At 37.9% G+C, this 15,843-nt stretch overlaps 1 long non-coding RNA gene across 3 annotated transcripts in view; it reads right to left on the bottom strand.

The window, feature by feature from the left end:
- LOC116184058 (uncharacterized) overlaps positions 1–15,843 on the bottom strand; it is a 232,749-nt gene that overhangs the window by 175,788 nt on the left and 41,118 nt on the right. For all 3 annotated transcript variants that reach the window (XR_014957823.1, XR_014957825.1, XR_014957824.1), the window contains exon 2: positions 6,499–6,662. This is a non-coding gene — a long non-coding RNA (uncharacterized LOC116184058). The remainder of the gene's footprint in view (positions 1–6,498; positions 6,663–15,843) is intronic.

Raw genomic sequence — 15,843 nt, 5'->3', positions numbered from 1 at the left:
ACAGCATTACCTACAGTAACTTGTTGCCTTGGTTTGTTCACTGCTTTTTCAAAAATCATATTGTATTGGAGCATTAATTCCTGATATAACTAAACAGCACTGCTCCTGAAATCACATTTTGAAAACCTAAGAGATAATACATTTTAAATATTCATTGGGCAGTTTTTAGCAGCATTCCAGTCACAGGGCAACATTTCTTTACAAATTTATGATATTCTACATTATTTTGATTTTCTAAACTGGAATATATCTCCTGTTCAATTGGTAATAAATACAATTCAGGGATATAAGCAGAGGAAGATAAGTGGCAAGTCGTACACATCCAGTGCCACAACAAAAGATTTTTGCAGCTCCACAATACAGATATTTTTGGTAACAATCAGGTAAGTGGAACCCACTGCAGTAAACTGGAAATTTAGCTGAAAACAGATATGGGATTATAATACCATTATAACACATCCAGCTGTTTTTTACTGGTATTAACAAAGGATGCAAAAGACTTGCTTGAGGTGACAAACTATTGACCAGATTAGACTTGATCCATACCACAACTTAGGTTACAGCTTTTCTTTTCAATTTATTTCAAATTTTAGTCCTATTTAAGCTTTAAATAAAAATTTCAGTAGCAGCACAATCACATAGATAGGCTTCCATATTATTTTTCAACAACTGAAAATTATTCTGAAATTCTAGAATTAATTGTAAGACAGTCAAATATAGAGTGAGATTACATAGAGAGAGCAGAGTTTACCACTTTATTAAAATTGTGATTGTTCACATAAAGACTCAACCAGGTCACATATTAATAATTATCACTGACAATCTTTAACATCAGACTAAACCCACAAGTGAAGCAATATTACATCTCTCTCTCTCATTTATCTTTACTGCTTATGGCCCCTCTGTGGTCAGCATGCTGTGAGCTTCGTGGACATTTAATTATGAACACATCATAAATGTGGCTGACAAGGCAGAAGCTGGGCTCAGATGCTCCTGGGATGAGGAAACATCGTTGAAACCACTTAGACTTGCAGTACCTCCATTCTGTTACAATAAACAGTGCTCTGCCTTACCATACACACACTGAACAGAAAGCTCCCTCCCTTTCTCATTACACGTTTTCATTTCATCCAATGGTACAGTGAAAATATGAGAAGGCATTGTTCATGAGCCTTTAAAAATACACTATCTACCTCTCACTAGTCACTTTACAGTGGTGTAACACCAGTGTAACAAGGACCAAACACTGAATTTTGCTACCAGTGCCACACAGATTCCTGGGAAAAGGGAAAGAAATACTATACCTGGGTAATATCTCTGTGAAGCATTTTGGCTGTGCTAGGAAAAAGGACAGATCCCTCAGAGAGATCTCAGGCAAGAGAAGAGCAGCAGATACAATTTTTGCTATGACTACCAAAAATTATTACTTCTCCCTGTAAATTCCTGGGTATCAGCAGATACAGACTAGCCTGGCCTGATGGTTTTGATTGCTGACAAAATTCTGATACGTCATTTGCTCTAATAAAGAAACAAATAAACAAAACACACACCACACACCCCCAGGAATTTTCCAAGAATCAAACGCAGCGGCTCCCAGATATTACAGATCTGAAATTAAATTTTGGCAACATAATTATGTGAACATTTTGTCTTGAAAACACCCACAGTAAGCAAGACCAAGCCATGCAGATTTGATATAAATAAAATAGGAAGTCCTGAATAAAGAGATTTATCTACCGTACTGCCAAACTGGCATAAAATAAGCACAAGATCAGAACTGGGACAACGTTCTTTCAGAAAGAAAGTTATATTCTGAAGCAATATTGACCACAAAGCTGTTAAAAGCAGCAGAAAGTTGTTACCTTTAAGGTGATTTTTTTTTCTCTTTGTGGAATAATGTTCATAAAGCTAAGAATTAATATGTGAACAAAGCGTAAATTTTGCAAGCTACCCTGATGCTTAAACACCTAAGTAAGAAAAAATGTGCATGCAAAAACTAACCAGTGCCATGTTTCAAAGGAACTGTCCTCTGTACTGCTGAGGTACATATTTCTATACCTCCCCAACAGACTAGAAATAGAAAAGACAAAGCATATAATAAAGCCAAGCACAATGAAAGAGCTCTGAAGAGAGAGCTGAAAAGTAGCTATCATGTTGGCAGATAAATTCTACACACAATTATTCATTCCTAGCCTCTTGACATGTAGATTAATGAGTTTGATAACCCAGGCTTCTAAGAAGTAGATTCAACTCTGTTTCACTAGCTTTCTCCTCCTCTTCTAACTGCAAACAACACTTTGGTCTATTGAGGGGGGGAGAAAAAACTCAAATCGATACATTTGCACTGGTCATCAACATTTTGCAATTGAAGTCCTATGTCAAAATATGATATCTGCTGTGGGACAGGGCTTTTACTGGCCCTGTCAGGAATTCACAGGGGCTCATGTGATCACTGGAGGGAGGAGTTCTTGCTTCAGCAGCCCTTGCTTCCTTGCCAAGTTCAAAGTCATATAGTAGCCAAGCCAAAAAAATAAAAAAGGAAAAACCACAACAGCTATTCTCATAGTTATAATGACCCTGTACTCACTGCAATGTGTTCTGTACATAAAATTTTCCATTTCCTCCCTGAGGCCAAATGACCTTTTGTCGACACTTTGCTTAATGTTCACTGATCAAAGTGGATTCTAAAGCAAGTGCTGTATCAGATTCCAGGGACAATGAGTGTACAAGGGGTTGTGTTTGCCTTAAACCACTGCACAGTGATGCACACTTAGGGGGGACGCAACATGGTTAATGATTTACTGATTTATTCTCTATCGGGGCAACTCTTGCAGAGTGGAATTGTTTCATTCTTGATTGGTGAGCAGCTTTGAGTCCTTTTTTTTATCTCAAATGTTATGAGTTCAAATTCTCTTGAGTAATAACAGTCATACACAGCTGCTTAGGATTTAGCAGGAGGCTTAAAGGATGGGGACAGGATGTGCATTTGCTTGATGTTACCCCCTTTTCCCAGTTAATCACAAGGTGAAAAGTAGTCTTTGGCTCTTAAAAACAAAGAAAGCCTGTGCTGCAAGATTATTACTTAGATAATCACAATTTCAGAGACCTGTCTAATGTAATTATAACATTTTTCTTATTATCAGCAACTAGAAAGGAAATCAAGATTGCAGTGGGCAGTCAATGCCTGCTAATGGGCTCATCCAGAGGGAGGGAGGAAATTGCAGAACTGGACAATCCCAGAACTGGACACAGGCTATGCCAGAGCAGGGACACCAAAACAAGTGACATTCCATAGCATTCAGCAGGCATGGAGTGATATCTTTCACAGCCCACAACAGATATTCCTGCTGAAAACACCATAACAGTTACTATTTTTTTTTTCCTCTCTCTGCATGGCTCTCTAATGATCTGGGTAAGTAATCAATGTGTTTGAACAATTTTGTGCTAATAGCAATACAACATTTTTTCACCTATACCTGAAAGTAGGTTGGATTACTGGACTTTATTTGTTATTATCTTTACCTTATTCAGGAATAACTAAGTTGCAATTGCAAATTTTTGTTTTAAGAAAAGCTTTATCTTTAAATATTGTGTCAACCTGATTGTTTAAATTTAAATGTATTTGCTCTGGATGTGTTGGCTTACTAATTTGGTTACAATTTTGGTGGGGGCTCTTTTTGCTAAGAAAAAACCCAAAGTAAAACCAAACTAATTTAATTTTTTTTTAAGTGCTTTATTGTAAGATGAGATACCTGGCACTCACAGGGATGAAAGGCATGCTCCAGTAATATCTTGCATTTTATCTACAAGCTTTATGATCATGCAGCATGAGGCACACCCCCTCACACATCCCAACTGTAAATCTACTGCACGAGAGGTTATTTAGAGATACAAATTACTGTTATGCACAATCTCCTTTGTAATCAAATATATCTTCAGTTTAGCATTCACTTTAGAAAGGCCTCATTCCTTTGATGCTCTTAAAGCCAACCTACTGAAACAAGTTCTGGAAGGAGAGTGCTATTCTTCAAAGTAAATCATAAGCAGGAAAGACTTTTTTCTGAAAGATCTTACAAATAGCTCATGCTGATGCTTCCAAATATTAATTCTCAGAAATATTGACACTAAGTGAACCCTATATGTATCTAATATATTGAGCAATTGTCACACAGACCTATCCTTCCCTCTACAGCAGCTCAGGATCTGCATGCAGCCAGAGTATCTCATCTCCAAGCATCTAATCTTCAAGGACAGACATTTCTGCAGATTGAGGGGAGAGGAACCAACAGGGATAAAATATGAGGCTATTTATGAAGATGATCATATGCAGAAATCTGTTTTTTCTGCACCTCCCAAAACTCAATCCGAGCACTGATATTTAGCCCAATAATTTCAGTTATGGATTTGTGAGAAGGGCGGGGGCTTTAAGTAGAAGTTGGGTTTTCAAGATCAGCCCAGTTCCTTCCATTTGCCACTCCTATTGAGCTGCACATTTCTCTCAAGTCAGGATGAGCATTATGAATCCATATTCCACCATCACATTGGCACATTCTCCTCAGACACTGCTCCAAACCCCTCCAGCAGTTTGCTGCCAATGCTGATGTACAGCACACAGCCACCATTCCCTAGACCTGTTATTCAGCAGCAAAAGGTGAAGAGCTCAAACCACTACAGCCACAGGCATTCTAAAGACAGATTTGCAAAACACCAACTTTGCTATCACTGGGATGTCAGCAGCACTGAAATTCTCAAAGCCAACACCAACAGCCTGTGCACAATGGTGGCTCACCCCTGTTTGTGTCTGCAGTCTTCAACAAGTATGCAGAGTCTATGAGATCAATCTTGCTTCAGATCTAGAAGTCATTAGAAATCATTAAAGCATTTCAGTGGAGATTACAGAGGAAACAACAGCATTAGTGAAGATATACACAAGATTGTTAACTGGGAATTTAATTGTATTGTGGAACAGCTTTGTGGTTTCATTAACAGCCACCAAGACTGATTTCTGCTCAAATATGTCAGGCATCTTCTTCCCCAATGTTGTAAAAATAAGTGGAAATGCTCAGTGCCAACAAAAGGGACTTGGGGAATTCTCATTTTACCAGAACAGTGTTGGGTATGACTGGTCCCATATTGATGGTGAGGAAAAAATGCTCAGTGACTACACAAGCAAAAGAATATTCTATGTTATGCTGACTTTAGCACAAGCTAGCACACTAATCACTTTTAATTTGCAAACTGATGGTCAGTTTATCATATGCATATATTTTAATCCAGTCAAAGAAAGTGTATTAGTCATACCTTAACAGCTTCACTCTCTGTATATAGAATTTTGTATTTAAACAACAGCTGGGGCTTGAGACCTGGAAGTCATCTTTGTGTAGTGGCTGTTACATTGATAGACACTGAGAACTGAACAATTGAAATTATTTTTGCAGCCAAATTGATATGCAAGTGCACATCTGAGCACATTTGTCTCTAATTATCTGTTCTCAGGCACAAAACAAGCAGTTAGAGCAGAAAATACACAGGTATTTATTTCATGTTGCTCTTGCTCAGAAATTTGTATGCAAAAATGCAGATCAAATTGTCAGAAAGAGAATCAAGTCTCAAGTCCACTAAAAATATGCCCCAAAGTTCCTTGCCCATGTGAATTTTAAAACTCACATTTTAGAAAAGACATAGAAGGAGAAGTGGCTGCTCACAGGACTACCAGAGGCACTGAGATTGGCTGCCAAAGAGCATAAATGTAACTTCAGACTCCTTCACCACAGCCACTCAACTTTCTTGGCAGACATGCATTTTCTACACTCCTTCTGGGGATATAATGCAGTATCTTGGAGACGTGCATGTGGTAACAGATGGTAGATGCCAATTGGTTTAATGGCAAATATTGCATACACTTCAAAATACCTCAGGATTCTGAAGCTGTAAGTTAGAACTCCTGGACGGGGAAATTCAAAATCAACACTTTAAGGAGGATAATGTAAGCTGCATGCAGCTCAGGATGTGCATCTCTCAGATGAGATAATTCTTCATTGTTACTACACAGGATTTTTTCCTAATAAAGATTTGTTCTGCAACTTTCACTAAAAAAAAAAAAACAAAAACTCACCTTTGGCTACCTTGGAGTACATTGAGCACCATGGACTGCCTGTATGGGGATCTTTCCACTCTGTTAATTTCAGTGCAGAGCATGTTATGTCTAAATCACTTATTGCCATACAGCTGAGATCCTCAGGTTCTTTAACAAAGGGCACAGAGTCCATCAGCTCCTACAGAGCTCTGCAGCACCTCAGCTAGAGTTCTTCTGGAATCTCAAAAGAAATCTGTCTACTGCTCTGCCAAATGCAGCATGGACACATGAAAGTATAGAGGGCCAGCAGCAGCAAAATCCTTATTCCAGTACCGCTTCCAAATATTAATCATTGACACACTGCCGTCACAGCAGTGCAAAACTTCTACTTTCTTCTCTTATTTAAAAATAACAAGTCTTACCTAGACACAAATAAGTGCTGCTTCTTTCACAAAGCACAGGGACACGTTGAGAGAAAGCCCAAACTACTGAGCAACAGATGGAAAGAATGGCTGGGCACTTTTATCCCGAGGTGGGTTCGTGTGATGTGTTTGTGTACCACAGCAGAGATCCACAGAATCTGCTCCTGCAATGGCCCAACAGACAGAGGCATCGTAAATGAATGCAACATACACCTAACAAATTTGAAATTAAAAGAATTCATCCAAATTTGAACAACCAGCCTTTACTGCTGCAGTCCACCCAATCTCAATGAAATGTTGCACGTACTGGTTTGAAAAACTGAATCAGTACAGAAGAAAGAACACATTTTAGTTAAAGTACCAAGCCTGATGATTAAGGAGTGAGTGCTCCCTCTTCCCCCTCTCCCCAGCCCTCCACTCACACCCCCCACCACCAGATTCACAGGATTAATATGAGACTGGCTTGAGGGTTTTAGCAGTAACTGCTGCAAAACAAGTTCTGATTGGTTGGTTCAGAAATTGGGATTCTGGGCAGTGTTTTATAAAAGGATAATGTATCTTTAAGCCTAGGTGCCCTTCAGGGAAATGTATTGGATAAATGTCTTCTGAAAAGCCTGTAAATATTCCATCGCCTCACTGTCATTACTACCATGAAATGATAATGAAGCATGAAAGAAATATAATTCCATATTCAGATGACAGCATTAGCCTTCATAAGCAAACTGAAATATTTATTAGTAAAATGTTCGGTATCTACGCCTGTAATCTAAAAAAAAGGACAAAAATGTTTTATAATAAAAAAGAGATTGAATGCAGAGGTAAAATCTGGTTGGCTGATTTTATTGCTTATTATTAAATCCAGGCAAAACAATTATTTTTTTCTTTTCATTAGTAAGGCACCCAAATTAAAACTATGCCCTCAGGCTGTGAGGTTTACAGTAGTGATTAAAAACAAGAAATTGTGATGCATGGGGTTTTTGACAATGGCATAATCAAATTCATTCATATTGTTCAATCTTTCACTGACAAATATTTTTACAGTGAAATATACCAAACAAAGAAGCACATACAAGTACTATCAATACAGAGAAATTAGGAAGACTTGTTGTTATTGCAGCAGAGAACAGATACAATGTTTCTATAATCTTGAATACAAACATTATAGTGTAGTTAATTAGGGTAATTATTGCCTAAATTGTGCTTGTTTTATACTGAAAAGGATTTCTGAAAGAACCCTTTTGGATTTCTACAAGGCACAGAAGTGAACACACTGCAGCTTAAGTATTTAGATGTAATTTCCTAAGTTTGATTGCATTTCCTATAAGTCAGAAAATACATCCTGAAGCAGGCTGGGACAGAGATAAACACGAGCCACACGCCTTGACCTCTGTTTCACCTTATTGAAAAAGAGGCGTAAAATACTCATTTAGTACACTAGCACCAGAGAGCATTCACACACTCTAAGCACATTCTTTTTAAAAAAAGGTCTTTGAAGTGAATGAAAAATTAGAAATTCAAGTGACCACGATCAATTCTGAAACACTGCACAAAATTAATTACAGTTTTGCATCAGAAGCAAGAATGTAGATTTCAGACAGTCTGTGTCATTTGTCTCACGCTGTACAATATACAAGGCGATTAAAAAGCCAAATCTGTTCCCACCCCCCAAGTCTAAGGCCTATCAGAGGCTGTGAAGTACAAATGATTAACTCCAAATTATTCAAGGGATTGTACAGACGCTTCAACTTGAATGAAATTTGCGGCAAGTCACAGGAGCTACGGAGGGACAGATTTGCTGCTCTTTATCAAAATCTGGGCTGACTATCGCTGACAGAATCCAGATAAATTGCACAGTAATCTGGCAGTGGCTGTGGAAAGCTTGCTCTGCAAAATCCAAATCTCTAATTTCTATCTGTTTTTAATTGCTTGACTTAAATTTGCATTTTTATACAATTGGCTTAAAGGATTTATTCTGTTCTTTAGGCTACTCTAATAAAATCGGGTCCCATTTTGCATGGTATCTCAGAAACCTACTTACATTAAATAAGCGTGCTGTACTACAAAAATATTTACTGTAGCAGAAAAAGATTCCTTTTTATGTCATGTTCAGAATTAGGTAAAGAATACGTGTGTGAGGAAGCTTATTTTAAACTCCCCTATGAAAACATACCTGAGAATGAACAGGATGGCATATCAAAGAAAAGCGAGGTGAAAAGTAGATTCAATGCTTATCCTGATTCTCTCCAGGATAAACTGGGAGGAAAAAAGAAATGAACAAAAAGTCCCATGTGGATCAAGAGTACATACACATTTAAGTATGAGTTGGAGGACACTGATAACACCATGTGCTGCAGCCAAGCATCCAGGAGAGAGCATCCCTGCAGCACCTGGGTGCTGGGCATCACAGCAACACCTTCCACTCTTGTCATTCCCAAGCTCCAGCCTCACTGATGGAGCTGATGGCATCAGCCAGTTCATATCCTTATTGACAAGTTAAAGTCACCCTCCTTGATCTGAGAGCAGCAAACATTACAGAACACAAGCAGCCCCTGGCTGAGTGACATCCCTCAGCCACGCTCCAGCTGAGTACCTGAAATCAAACACCTGAACCTGGCATTCCAGCAGGATAGCCAAGGCCAAACTGCCAAGGTGTCTAAAATATTACACTTCCAATCACTTTGCATCTAGAACTGTCTAATGCAAGAGATTGAGACTATTTCAAACACACATTTTAACTTTCTAGTCAAGTTTTGCCAAAAAACTTGTCTTATTTTACATGGGTTTTTTTGCATGTATATATATGGCCAAACACCACTTTATTCTTTTTACTTAATTTGAATATGAATAGTCAAACATATATACATTTCAGTGCAGTTTAACATAATTCAATAGAAACAAAGCCTTATATCCTTACAGGTTGAATTCAAATACATAAGAGAAAAACAAAAAAATGCAACCAACAAAAACAACAAAAAACCACTACTTGTTTTTATCTACAAGTTCCAAGAAGGATATATTGATTCTCTTTCCTTCCAAGTGAGTGTGAGCACCACATCTCCTGTACCACAAGAACAAACACAACCTGACCCAAACCATAAACAGGATTTGGTCCTACATGTATTCTCCATTAACACCAGCACTGCTGGAACTTAGTTACATTCCATCCTGGAGGGCAGCTGCTCCATTCTTTTTGTCAGTGGATAACATGTCCAGTATCCATGCTTACAAAGGAAATCCATGGGGAATTCCCAATGAACTAGGAAGAAAAGTCAGTATTGAACTGGACACACCCATATGAAATTCCAGAGGTAACCAGCTCCCACAGGTGGCAAGTCTAACCCTGGCTCTTGTGCAGATAAATCTATAAAGATGCAAGGAAATATTCAAACATTGATATTCCCCTCTTCAAATCAGTGCTGTTCCTCTGGCATGAACAAAAGGCACCGTCAGCAGCAAGAAATCAAACCCTCTTCACTACAGAACCACTCCAGCCAGCTCTCCAGAAAAAGGGACAGAAGGGTGGAATGGTGGCACTTCTGAAGCTCAGTGTCCTCAGCAGGTGTGAAACCAGTCAGGGAAATCTGTCTGTAACTGTTTAATGAAGCACTAGAAGGACAATCAATTGCTCTACTGCAAGATCCAGAGGAATTTTATTCTGATGCTCTTGCTAATGTCCTCTGTCGAGCTGTATAGGGGGAGCATCATTACTTCTTACAAGAAAACCAAGCTAAGTGCTAGAAACCACTGCTGAAATGGCAAATTTAAGAGAGGATGACAAAACTGTGTCAACCTGATGTGAAACCCAAAGTCAGCATAACACAAAGTCAGCATACAATCAGTTCTTGTAGCAGAACAGAAAACAACTGTCCACAGCCCAACTATGTCACACCTGCATTTTATTAGAAACCTTCCCACTTATTCTCTCAAATTACTGTTGGGAAGCTCACTTTTTCTGAGTAAATAAGATATGAGAACAAATGTCTCAAGTTATAAAAGAAAAACAAAGGCTGAAAAACATTCAGGAACTCTAAACTAATTTTATTACAATTACATCAAATACCGACCAGTGGATTTCTTCCTCCTTGAGCATTCCCTCTAGCACCAGAAATTACACAATACATGCTGCCAGGCATGCTTGAATTTTTTAAAACACATGTAGAATAATCAAAACTCAGAATACATCTGACATACTGTTCAAGCTTTCTCAAGTCTTCTGACAATTCTGCTATTACTTTTTGGTACTCTTTCCCTCTATTACCATGTTTTTATAAGGTAATTTATATAAATCTTCTGTACAATTACAGATAAAATCCATTTAACTGTTGAGTGAATCTTATATGAGTTCCACAATGATACATAATTTTCTAGCAACAAATTTCATATTCACCTTTAGATGTTAGAATAAAGGAAGACCTCCAAGGTTTTAGCACAAGTCTTCATAAAAAATACATTTGTATTTTTTCCTTCTTTCAGAGGTTTTGAATTTTATGTTTCTCTAAGAATTAATATCTGATTTCATTTCCAGATGAAGTTAGTTATTCTAAAGTATCCCTCCCTCTTCCTATTTTTCATATTTGATTCCTCTGAATGGCTATACTGTCAAACATCAGGAGTGAAGAGATCTGTTTGGTGAAGCAGAATTCCCTAAAGCTGATTCCTGCCAATGTGAGTCAGTGTCCACTGTACTCAATATATTTTTGTCAGCTAAACAATAGTGCTATAAATTGTGTCTTTTTTATAGGATTTAATTCCACTGCCATGTCAAACTAACATTCATATCTCACAGTGAGTTCATTTTAAATAAACAAATAAATATTTTCCTTCAGCCACTCTTCAGCTGCTTCTTTCCAATGAATACATTCCAGTTTTCAAGGCTGCTCTGAAGGATGATCCAACGCTGCTTTACATCTTTAAGTGAGGTAAAAATCACTCTAGCATGTATTGTATGCCAGTGTAAGTCCAAATTTGCAACAATCCAACCTCCAGTTCCAGAGCTCCACCTCTGCATCAGCTCTGTGCTTTGCCCCTCCTGAGTCATTAAAACACAAAGTAGGAAACAGCCCATACCTGGATCACTCATACTACTTCCACTGATTTCAACAGCATAGTTAAAGATATACTTTTCTTATTTTAAAAATTGGAATTAATTCACTCTACTAATTAGAAAACATTAATTAAAAGTCTGTAAGACCTCACATATTTTAAAAGTAAAGCAATTGTCTACTTAGAGCTATGGAAATTTTTTCACTGACCAAAAATAAAATTAAAGCATGATTGAGGCAGAACTGTCCAGTAACAGAAGATCTAAACATCAAGGATAATGATGCAAAAACTTATTTTATAGCAATAAAATATAAATGTTGAAAGTAGAGAGGACTCATATAGAGCTTTAAGCAACACATCAAAAATATTTAATCTTGCCTGCCCCATTCTATCATTGCAAAAACAGCTAAATCCAGGTACTAATTCCAGCTAAGGCAAAGTCCTAAGGTCAACTGCAGCCTTTAATTTGTTCCTTTTAGGGACTTATGTTACTCCTGAAAACCCAGCTTCTAATCAGAAAGAGTTTGGTGCATTCACCAGCATTTTTCAGCAACTTTGTCCCAGATACGCCAAACCAGATATTCCAAATTTCTAACATAAACTGACAGTCAATTTGACCAAATTTGTTTGCTGCACTCAACAGATTATTCAAACTCATCAGTACAGCAACACTTAGGAGCATGAGCTGCTTCAGACTGCCAAACCCTCAGATACACCCATCTTTAGGTTTACACAAGTGAATCAAAAACAGCTGCACCCACTGCTATAAAAATCAAGAGCTACCAAAATAAACCCCAAAAGACTGAATGCCACAAGTATCACCCACCAAAGGAGGAGGAAGAGTAGAGGAAGTGTTTGAGAAAAACAGTGACCCCCTGCAGCCCAAAAGGACAGGCAAATGCTTCACACAGCCGTATATATACAAGAGTATACACTTCTTCTCTAAGTGTGATTTATTTTTTTCCTTCCTGGAGTGCTTAGCTGAAGTTCCAGCAGGCTCTTTCTTTTAGAAGCATGCTCTGATGACAGAGTTACTCTGCTGCAGTTCTGTTTATCTACAAGGAGCACAGAAGTCTTTATTCTTAGCTCCCATCTCTGGGTCTGTAGCAAAGCTCGGATTTGCTTTTTCAGCATCTCTCAGTCAGATTTGACTCCATCCTTTGGCTTTTTGGTCCCCGTGGTTGTGCTGCCTCCTTGGCTGTCAGCCACTGCCCCCAGTCCCGCACACTCCCAGGGAGCAGCCACACCCAGAGTCCCCCAAATCCCCGAGGTTACAGCGGGGACAAGTCCTCTGCTTGGGATGAGTCTTGCTCCTACCTCAGCCATGTGCTCTAGAAAGAAACATGCAGGTTTTTACAATAAACTGAAGTATGTGTCTAGCACTGAAGCCCAACAGCATTCTACAATTAAGCAAATTATAAAACACAGAGCCTTTAACACTCTTTCCAGGCCAAACTCCTGGGGAAGTAACAGAACTCTGTCTGAAATCTTCAACAATATCTTAAGAGGCCCCAAAAATTTTGCATAAATTTTAGCCAGTGTGCAGGGATTAATAGAACACTGAAAGCTAAAGAGAGTGTCCAAATTTACAATTAAAACAAGAAAGCTGGACTTGTGCTGTAATTAAAAGTTTGACGTAAGCATTTTTTAAAGTGGTGGAGACAATAAAAAGTGCATTAAATACATGTCATGATAAAGAATAGACAGCTTCATTTAATATTTTAGCACCCCTTTCTCATAAAACTACTATTTTATTATTTATAACATGGATGTATTTTCAAGACATGTTTCATAACCATGTACTTGGAGTTCCACTTTATATCCCAACCTATAAATCAGCAGTTTAACCCCAAGAAATTACATTAATAGTTTGGAATATGAAAAGCCACATGGATTACCAGAATGAATTTACCATTGAAAATATACCAGACACAGTAGAGAGATTTTAAATAAATAAGCAAGTGAAAAGAAAATATCAAAAATAAACAAGAGGGAAAAAAAATGAAGAGCAGAGTGTGGGAGGGAAAAAGAGCAGGTAAAAAAATCATAATCCTGAAACAGAGAGAACAGAACACAAACTATCTTTTTTACCTCAAAATCATTATTTCTTAGTTTGGTTTTTAAATTTATTTGGTTTGGTTTGGGGTTGTTCTGTTAGTTTGAGCTAGCATCTCACTTTTCTCAAACAAAACATTTCAAGAAGTTTTGGACACATTTTTGCCCACTCTGAATGCAGCCCCTCTAAGCTCTTGTTTCTATGACTGAGATTTGTGAGCAGGTCACTGTTTAGAACAAAAGGTTCAAATAAGCTGCAGTCAGCAGACAGTGACCTAAAATCTCATCTTGGGCATGAACATTTAAGCAACAGTAAGGAAGGAAAGGGACAGTGCCTTCACACATGATGAGATGGAAGTGCTCCATGGCCAGAATGCAAAATAATGTACAAATCAAAATATTTTTTTCTTACCTATGTGAAATACTGTACTTGTTGAACCTGACTTCCCCATCCGCACAAGAAATTTCACATTCTGTATTCTGAACTGCCTGCCCAGTGACCTCCAAAAGGGGAGATTTCACACCTGCAATCCAATTCACCAGTGATGAAAGCCTCAATAGGACAGCGAAGGCAACAAGCAGAAGTTATAGCTCTATCCATGAGAAGACAAACACTGCTTGTCAATGCCACCTAAGAGCTCAATATCACACAGGGAGCCTGCAGGAGCCCTGCATTGCAAACTGATTTGTGCCATTAAGTGGATGTCTGTACAGCACAGGGCAGCCTGGGAGGGCTCCAAGCCAGGAGAACCAACACAGCTACAGAAACCCTGCAGCTGCCTTGTGGAAAACTCCACCTGCACCAGCTGAGATGGAAAATAAACCTCAGGAATAGAGTTGGTGAGGAACCTAAAACAGCTCCTGATACTCAGATGGGCATCTCCATAATGCACTGCACTGATATAAAATATCTGTTCTAAAGAAAGGTACAACCCTTACCACAGTTCCTACTTGCTTCAATTTTAGTAAGCCGAGTTTCTAACTTCGTGATCTCTCCTGCTAGTGGCTTTTTCCAAGTCATCTTAATATGACAGTGCACTACAAAAAAGCTCCAAAGCAGATTGATTTAAAAAGCAAATAACTCCTGCCATTCCTTCTCTTCTTCACTCTGCTTTACACAGAAAAAGCTTTTCATCAAATCATCTCCTAATGAGAAATGTGAAAATATACTAAAAGGTCCTGTGACTGTTCATATGAAACAGCCCTTTTTGGACTGAAATGGATTATATAGAAATGTTATGCTTTACTGATGCACTTAGCACACAGTTAAGTTTCAGTTGCTTATTATATCCTGTTGAAAATAATGACTCACTGAGCTGCTTAATTTAGAGCTTGGCCTACCAGGGTTGTCTTTTTTTTTCTTTCAGAAGAAATTAATCAAAAGTTCCAGGGAATCATTCCTCATTGCCCTAACTTGAAAGATAATTTGAAATCCCTTATTCAATAATTTGAAACTTGCTACAAGTTAAAGACACATGATTCTAAAACATATATGGCAAACATTGTCCTACTCAGCAAGAAGGACAAATTTTCCCAGGAATTTGAGATCAGAAGCATATGTTGTACAGAGTATCTGACACTTTCAGAAATTACTTATGCAGTGCACACCTCTGCATTCCATTTTTGTGTATCTCTGTGGTATAATACCAGGTATAGGGAAATGTTTTATAAAAATGAAAATGCAATTGTCTGACCAATAAAAGGTATTCCTGTATGCAATCCCAGTAATAGATTTTTAAACCCTTAGCACTGCTGCAGTATTATGTATTCATAGTTATTATCTTGTCCACTTCCAAATCCTGAAAGGTTAGATTGTTTAAAGATTTGTTAGCTGTGAAATACTTAAAAACAGCAAAGTATTAAGCTCAGAGCTAATTGAAAAATAGCATTTTATCAGATTCTCCTTTGATATTATCTTGTAATGATTGTACTTAAGGTACTCACAATACTTCAATAAATAGAGAAATTAAAAATATAACATCTTTAGGGCTTTTCAGAGAATGTGGCTGTTAACAATTTATACTGCTTTTTTTAAACCATTATTTTCTTATATTTCCCACAATGCTTCACATCAGAAGCAAACAGAAACTGAATGATTACCCCAAAGTGTGCTAGATGAACTGGAAAAAGTCTATTCAAACAAAGCTCATTAGTTTTGATACCTCCAGGGCTATGACAAATTAAGCGGCTGGTGAATATGCTTGCAGACAAAAGGATGATGCAAAATCTAGGGCTTGTGCTAGGCAT

Source organism: Lonchura striata, chromosome 11, assembly GCF_050655825.1.
Source record: "Lonchura striata isolate lonStrDom1 chromosome 11, ASM5065582v1, whole genome shotgun sequence".
NCBI classification, from domain to species: Eukaryota; Metazoa; Chordata; class Aves; order Passeriformes; family Estrildidae; genus Lonchura; species Lonchura striata.
This window is presented reverse-complemented; position numbering and strand designations above follow the sequence as displayed.